The following is an 8,468-nucleotide window of genomic DNA, read 5'->3' as shown; positions in this document are numbered from 1 at the left end:
TAGAATTAATAAGCTTGTGATACAATATTAACACAAAAATTTTGAAATATAAAGTTGAATTTAATTAAATGAAGAAGGCAATATATAACAATTTTTTTTTTTTTTGTAGAGAAGTCTTTTAAGTAGGTTGAGTAGTTAATTAGCTACTTATATAGTATGAATGTGAGTCTGAGTGAACTCCGGGAGTTGGTGAGGGACAGGGAGGCCTGGTGTGCTGCGATTCATGTGGTCGCAAAGAGTCAGACATGACTGAGAGACTGAACTGAACTGAACTGAACTGAGGGATTTTATTGTAAAGCATAGGGAATATGATGAATATTTCAAAATAACTTTAAATGGAATTTAATCTATAAAAATATTGAATCACTATGATGTACACCTGAAACTAACATTAATTTTGTAAATCAACTATATTTAATTAAAAAAAAAACAAAGGAAATGAGGCAGGGAATTTAAGAAAAAGAACAGATTTGGAGAAAAAAGGGAACGGTTTGTTTTTGGACCACATTAAGTTTGAAATTACTTTTGGGTGTTTTGGTAGAGATGTCAAGGAGACAGCAACATCTAGGAGAATGAAGCTCAAGGGGGATTTCTAGGTTGGACATAGGCTAGAGATGATATGCAAAGATGGAGAATGGATATGATTAAATGAAAAGAAGTGAAGACAAGGAAGAAAAGAGGCTCAGAATGGAAGTCGGTACATGCCCATGTATAGAAGGTAGAAGGATAGAAGCAGATGACACAGCATGGAGGTAGAAAAGCAGCAGATGGTGTTGATGGAGAAATAGGGAGAGAGTGTGGCTCAGACAGTAAAGGATCTGCCTGCAATGCAAGAGACCCAGGTTCAATCCCTGGGGAGGAAAGATCCCCTGAAGAAAAGAATGGCAACCCACTCCAGTATTCTTGCCTGGAGAATTCTATGGGCAGAGCAGCCTGGCAGGCTATAGTTTGTGTGGTTGCAAAGAATCCAATGTGACTGAGCAAATCTCTGTCTGTCATGACCATGGAGAATTGGGAGAGGCCAGCTGTGTTGAATGCTGCTAAGGGACTGAGATGAGCTGATGAAGTGTCCTTTATATGTAAAAAATGAACGTTGTAAATTACTTTCCAAGGTTTCCATGGCAATGATCCTGACAGAAGACAGACTGACTGAAGAGGAAAACCCCCAGGCTCCCAATGTCATTGTGCCATTAACCTGAAACCTTAGCATTATGCCTAAACATAGTCTTGTTGTTTAGTGACTAAGTCATGCCTAATTCTTTTGAGACCCCATGGATTGTAGCCTGCCAGGCTCCTCTGTCTGCAGGATTTCCCAGGCAAAAATATTGGAGTGAGTTTCCATTTCCTTCTCCAGGGGATCTTCCCGACCCAGGGATAGATTCCATGTCTCCTGCAGTTCAGGCAGATTCTTTACCACTGTGCCTCCAGGGAAGCCCATAAACCTGGCCTACATGTCTCTAAATATACTTACTCTATTTGGCCACTAAATCTGGTCTTTCAGTTGGCATTGTGTTGAGATTGGTGAGTCTTATAACCTGAAATCCACTGGAGGAGGAAATGGCAACTCACTCCAGTACTTTTGCCTGGGAAATCCCATGAACAGAGGAGCCTGACCAACCATAGTCCATATGGTCACAAAGAGTTGGACATGACTGAAGCAACTTAACACACACACACATACACACACACACACACACAATCTGAAATGCAAGTTTTAGAATTTACTGAAAAAAAAAAAACTAGGCCCAGGGATGTTGTTCTCCAGGATGTACTTTTTTGTTGTTGGATATTTTACAGCTCATCATCTTTAGAACAAAACAATGATTATAAACTGATAATCACTCACTTTGTGATCTGATTGCCCTCCATCGTTAACAGATTTTGAAGGTATAGAGAAAATGTATTTGAAGAGACAAGGGGCAACCCTCATCGTAGTTTATTTTCTGTTTCTTTCACCCAATATGAAGAATAACTTTCTATTGCCCAATTTTGTCACTTTCTGGAAGCCAGAAAGAAAGTAGATTTTTAAACCTTCTCCTCAAGTAACCTGTCTTGTGAGTTATGTGGTGGGTATGATTTCCTTTAAGCATGAATGAGAAGAAAAAAACTTTAATTAGCAAAAGTAGTTTCATTTTTTCCTTTCTATACAGACACGTTTACCTTTTCTTTTATCTTCTTTTGTTTATTTTCCTCTGTCCTTAGTTTATTCAAAGTCTGTGCGTAGCAGAGCCAAGGTTTGGTTTGAAATCTGAGTGAGGATTCAACCACAGAGCACTCTTTTTATGGGGACTTGCGGAAAGTTTTTTTTTTTTTTTTCATGTATTCCTTTCCATCTTGGGGATGCCTAAAAATAACTTGCAGGTGGGCAACTCAATTCAGAGCCAAATTCCACCTCTGTTCTTTATTACATTATTTGTTGCATTTTTAGATAGTTTTACAGCTGATATTGACATTTTTGATTGTTTTTTTTTTTCCTGGATCTGTAATTTTCCAAAGTTATTTTATAGGCCTATATGCGGTCCATAATCTTGTTTTTATTACAATTTTAGTTTTGGTAAATGAACAATGGAGTGGAATTTGGACATGGGGCCAAATGCTGTTTTGTTTTTCTCCCACAGTGAAGTGGTCTCTGGTTGTTACTTGATCCTGGCATTGAACATCAAAGGTTCAGGTCTTCTTTTAGGAAATGTGGACAGCAGAAAATTCTCTGCTGAAAGGATATGGGGGAGAGCAGTTGATCCCACTAGACTTTGCGATGTTGAATTATCAGCAAATAGTTTTTTTTTTTTTTTTTTATTGAACCATTCAGAAGCTGCAGCACCATCTGCATTCACAAAATCAGGGTCTACTACTATCATTTTGGCAGGTTTCTTATTGCTGAATTCCAATTCTTGAAGTGATCTTGGGAGTGTTTGTTATGCCTGCAACTATAATGCCTTGTAAATTCCTGTTTAAACAAATGCATTTACTCTATTTTTCTCTAATTGAACGTTGCTGTGCACCTCAAAATGAGGCCTTTAATACTAAATAATTAGGACCATAAACTCTGCAAGCAACTATTATCATGCAGCACATGTAGAAGCGTTACTACCAGCTCATTATGATTAATCTGGGGAAGCAATGTGGTTATAATTAATTTCTACTCAATTCTGCTTCCTATAACAGGGGTGCACACATCTGCTTACACTTAGGGAAGACTTACTACCCTCAGCATCGTCGTCATCTAAAACACAAAAATTACTGATACTGTGCTCAAAATTAAAGAATACTAGCCTTGCACTTGAGTGGCCTGAGAGAACACTGAATGTGAATCAGGAGACTTTAGTTATATAGCTTAGGGCATGAGAAATATCTTCTTTTTTGAGTAATTTCAAATCTTTTGGCATCAGGATCTCTAACTTTAAATTTAGATGTTTGAACTGAGTGATGCCTCTATTCCTTTCTTCATGCAAACATCTTTGAGGCAACATAAAATTGTCTCATTTTTCCTTTTATTTAAAAAAATGGCTAAATTTACAATTATGATGTGGTCTCACTATAGGTAAAACAAATCATGTGATGCAACTAAACGTAAGTCTTTTGTGACCTACCCCTTCTTTCTCCAGCCCTTCTCACCCCCTGAAGAAATCATATCTTTAATTTAATATGTATCCTTCTAGATCATTTTCTATGCATTATATGTGAACGCAAAGTTTTTAAACTAGGAAAACTATTATTTAAGCTGCTACATAGCCTTTGTCTTATTAATGGACCATAACATATTCAACCATTATTTTGCGGAATGATATTTATTTTATTTCCATTTAAATCTTTCAAAACTATGATGAAGTTCTCTTTGCACATTTATGCAGTTAATTCTACAGGAGAAAAGCTGACAGGTGAAATTACTGTAAAACAAAGAATACATAGTTAAAGTGTTGTAGCCACCTGTTCTGGGAAACAAACTCACTAAGGACAATGCAGATAGTAGAGTGCCATTTATTACACCGGCGGGCCCAAGGTAGAGTCTCCTCTTAGCCAAGGACCCTGACCAGTTTCTCTGGAAACCTTATATATCCTAAGTGTACGTGCCCAAACCCACCTCCTCAAATTCCCTGAAACTAGTCTGAACAAAGGAAAAGAAAGATACAATCAAAGTTAACCTGTGATTCATATGCCTTAAGCCTAGGTAGTTAACAGTGGACAATTATCAATAGGCCTGTGGTCATACCCCAATAAGCATGGTAGAATCTATGATTCTATTCAGTTACACAGATAATTAGGGTATTCTTTTAGGCAAGAGAGAGTCTAGGTACGAGCCCTGGGGCTCTTCCATCCAGGGGCCCTGGTTTTCCAGTTGGTATGTCGTTTCCATAGATACTGGGCATATAGTTCAAAGTCAGCAGTCCGGCCCAAGATGGAGTCCTGCTTTCAAGATGGAGCCTGTTCTGTCTGTTTCCTCCTTCATTCCTACCTCTTGATGCTCTTAACTCATAGTACGAGCATCAGTCATAGGGATATATTGCGCCCTGACTTTCCGACCTCCAATTTGGGAGAACAACATCAACCTTTGGGTTACAAAGTTCATAATACATTATAAAACAAAGGCTCCACAAAGCAGAACTATCAAGGCAACTATAACAATGGTAAATATAGTTTTCCACCAATCACCCTTCATCCAAGATAGGACGGAAATCCAAAAAGGAAGATTATCATCAGACGTAACTTTTACCTGACCTTTCATGTCATGGAGTGTGGCTGATATATAGCCAGATAAATCAGGAATATATACACAACATTCAACTTTAATTATATAGCACAGGTCCCTCTTTGTACTGAAACTATGGTTAGTCTCAAGATGATACCAGCAAGTCCTTGTAGCAGCAGTTGATTGTAGAGCTTCATCTCTGTTTCTTCTTTAAGAGGATCTTGGTTTCACAGGGATCAGTAGGGTCTTTTGTGTAGTGCCCTCAGCATCCTCCAGTCTGCATGGTATGCCCTCTTCACCCTCATGTGGAGGATCCAGGGAGTGACACCTACAACTTTAACTGCAGTAGCGCTGGTTAGAACAACAGTATATGGACCCTTCCACTGTGGGGCCAAGGAGTTGTGTTCCCAGTCCTTGACCACACCTGATCCCCGGGCACAAATTCGTGAATCTGTTCCCCAAGGGGGAATGGCACTCTTTCTTGTACAAACTTAGTTACCTGATTTATTACCTTACCCAGTTGTTCCATCTGCTGTGAAATCTCATCTTCCCTATATGTGGCAAATTTGTTGACACCTGTTTTATTATGGGAGGGGGCCTCCCATACACAATTTTGTACGGAGAAGAGCCAAGGGACTTCGGGGTCATCCTGAGTCTGAGCAGAGCTGTCGGAAACAAGTCCACCCAGGAACTGTCAGTCTCTAAGATCCACTTGGAGAGTGTTTCTTTAAGTGTTCAGTTGGTTCCTTCCACCATCCCAGAACTCTACGGCCTATATGCTGTATGACTTCACTGAAATGAAACCTCACTGACACTACCAGTACCTGCTGGTCATAGTATGTACGTTCTCGGGATGGGTAGAAGCTTTTCCTACCCAGACTGAAAAAGCATCAAAAGTAGCCTGGTGTCTGCTTAGGGAGATAGCTCCCAGATTTGGATTTCCTCCCAGCATTGGAACGGACAATGGCCCGGCTTTTGTAGCTGATTTAATGTAACAAGTAGGCAAAATTTTAAACATCAAGTGGAAATTACATACAGCATGTAGGCCACAGGGTTCTGGGATGGTGGAAGGAACGAACCAACACTTAAAGAGACACTCTCCAAGTGGATCTTAGAGACTGTCCGTTCCTGGGTGGACTTGACCCCTCCCTCATGCTGGGTAATGACGCCCCTGCCTCCCAGTGCTCCACCAGGACTGGAGCCCGCCTTAATGCCCAATCCAGGGCCAGGTGAAGTTCCTGCAGCAGCCACTGCTCTTCCACCAGCTCTCCCGGAGTTCGTTGAGCCACCGTTTTGGCAGGCTCCAATCCCAGCAATGGAGACCTCTGGTCAATGCCCTCAGAATTCCACCTCAGCTCATAAGCCCTTAAGATGAATGGAAGTTGCACAGTCTCCCAGAAAGGAAACCAGACGGGCTAAATAGTCAAGAGAGAGAGTTAACTCAACAATTCCCTGAGGTCTGGGCGGAAGACAACCCTTACCCCTTCCCCAAGGCTTGCAAAACAAGTCCCACTGGTAATAGAACTCAAACCCAGTACAATTACATCACCACCCACATGGGCCTGCCAGACCTTGCTAAGCCGTTTACTCTTTACATGACTGAAAAGGACAAGGTAGCTAAGGGATTGTTGTCCCAGACTATGGGGACATGGGACAGACTGGTGACTTGTCTCTAATCAGCTGGGCAATGTTGCCACTGGGTGGCTGGGATGCTTATGGGCAGTTGCTGCAGTTGCGTTACTGCTCTGGGAGGCAACCAAGCTGACTTTGGGCCAAGATTTGTTCATAAAAGTGCCGCATGAGGTCAACACTCACCTGAGAGGGGATCCCCACAAATGGCTGTCAACATCCCGGATTGCTCAATACCAGGGACTGTTATGTGAGAACCCCCAGGTTACTACTGAGCCTTGTCAGGCCCTGAATCTGGCCACTCTCCTTCTTGCGGGAGAAGGTGGGCCCTCACATGATTGCAAGGAAATATGCCAGCAGACCTGACTTGAGAGACCAGCCAATCCCGGACCCAGATTTGGTCCTGTACACCAAGGGCACCAGCCTGGTGAAACAAGGACAATGACTGTCGGGATATGCAGTAGTCATGGAAGAAAGCATCACTGAGGCTAGCTCTCTGCCATCACACTGGTCCGCTCAACAGGCCGAACTATATGCTCTAATCCAGGCCCTCCAGCTGTCAAAAAGTCGGAAGACAAACATTTACACAGACTCCAGGTATGCTTTTGCCACACTACAGGGCTCTGTACAAGGAGAGGCCTTTGACAGCTAGTGAAAAAGATATTAAAAATAAGGAAGAAATTAAGAGCCTATTAGATGCTGTCTGGGAACCAGAAAGGGGTGCAGTCATACACTGCTGAGGACGTCAAAAAAAGGATACCCCCTGGGCTCAGGGAAGAGACTGGCAGATAAGACTGCTAAACAAGCAGCCGAGGGCTTGGGGGTGACAAGTGAAGCCCCTATTAAAGCTCTCATATGGCGGAGCTACCTGAGCTAACACTAGACTCTCCAAAATACACTGAAGCCCAAAACCAACTAGCCAAAGCAGAAGGGGCCATCAAGACTGAAAAGGGATGGTGGGAATTGCCAAGTGGCAAATTATTGGTACTGGAGGAGCTGGCACCCACTCTGCTAAGCCAAACACACGAAGCAACCCATCTAGGCCATGATAAACTGGAAGAGCTAATTTGAAAATATTTCTTGGTTCCCTGCCTCTCTTCCCTATGCAGGACAAAAATCTCAGAACTGCACTGCCTGCTCACAGGTCAATGCTGCCTCTCGGCACATAGAGAAACCTCCAGGGATTCAGGTAAAAGGCACACTGCCCTTTGAACACCTGGAAGTGGGCTTCACTGAAATGAACCTCACCGACACTGCCATTACCTGCTGGTCATAGTATGTACGTTCTCAGGATGGGTAGAAGCTTTTCCTACCTGGACTGAAAGAGCATCAAAAGTAGCCTGGTGCCTGCTTTAGGGAGATAGTTCTCTGATTTGGATTTCCTACCAGCATTGGATTGGACAATGGCCCTGCTTTTGCAGCTGATTTAGTATAACAAGTAAGCAAAACTTTAAACATTAAGTGGAAATTACATACAGCATATAGGCCGCAGAGTTCTGGGATGGTGGAAGGAACCAACCAACACTTAAAGAGACACTCTCCAAGTGGATCTTAGAGACTGACAGTTCCTGGGTGGACTTGTTTCCGAGAGCTCTGCTCAGACTCAGGATGACCCTGAAGTCCCATGGCTCTTCTCCGTACAAAATTGTGTACGGGAGGCCCCCTCCCATAATAAAAGAGGTGTCAACAAATTTGCCTCAGGTAAGGGGAGATGAGATTTCACAGCAGATGGAACAACTTGGTAAGGTAATAAATCAGGTAACTAAGTTTGTACAAGAAAGGGTGCCATTCCCCCTTGGGGAACAGATTCACGAATTTGTGCCTGGGAATCAGGTGTGGTCAAGGACTGGAAACATGACTCCTTGGCACCACATTGGAAGGTCCATATACTCTTGTTCTAACCAGCCCTACTGCAGTTAAAGTTGCAGGTGTCACTCCCCGGATCCTCCACATGAGGGTGAAGAGAGCATACCACTCAGACTGGAAGACGCTGAGGGCACTACACAAAAGACCCCACTGATCCCTGTGAAACCAAGATCCTCTTAAAGAAGAAACGGAGATGAAGCTCTACAATCAACTGCTGCTACAAGGACTTGCTGGTATCATCTTGAGACTAACCATAGTTTCAGTACAAAGAGGGACCTGTGCTATA

The sequence above is a fragment of the Bison bison genome, unplaced genomic scaffold (genome assembly GCF_000754665.1).
Source record: "Bison bison bison isolate TAMUID 2011002044 unplaced genomic scaffold, Bison_UMD1.0 scf7180017864464, whole genome shotgun sequence".
Lineage (NCBI taxonomy): Eukaryota > Metazoa > Chordata > Mammalia > Artiodactyla > Bovidae > Bison > Bison bison.
This window is presented reverse-complemented; position numbering follows the sequence as displayed.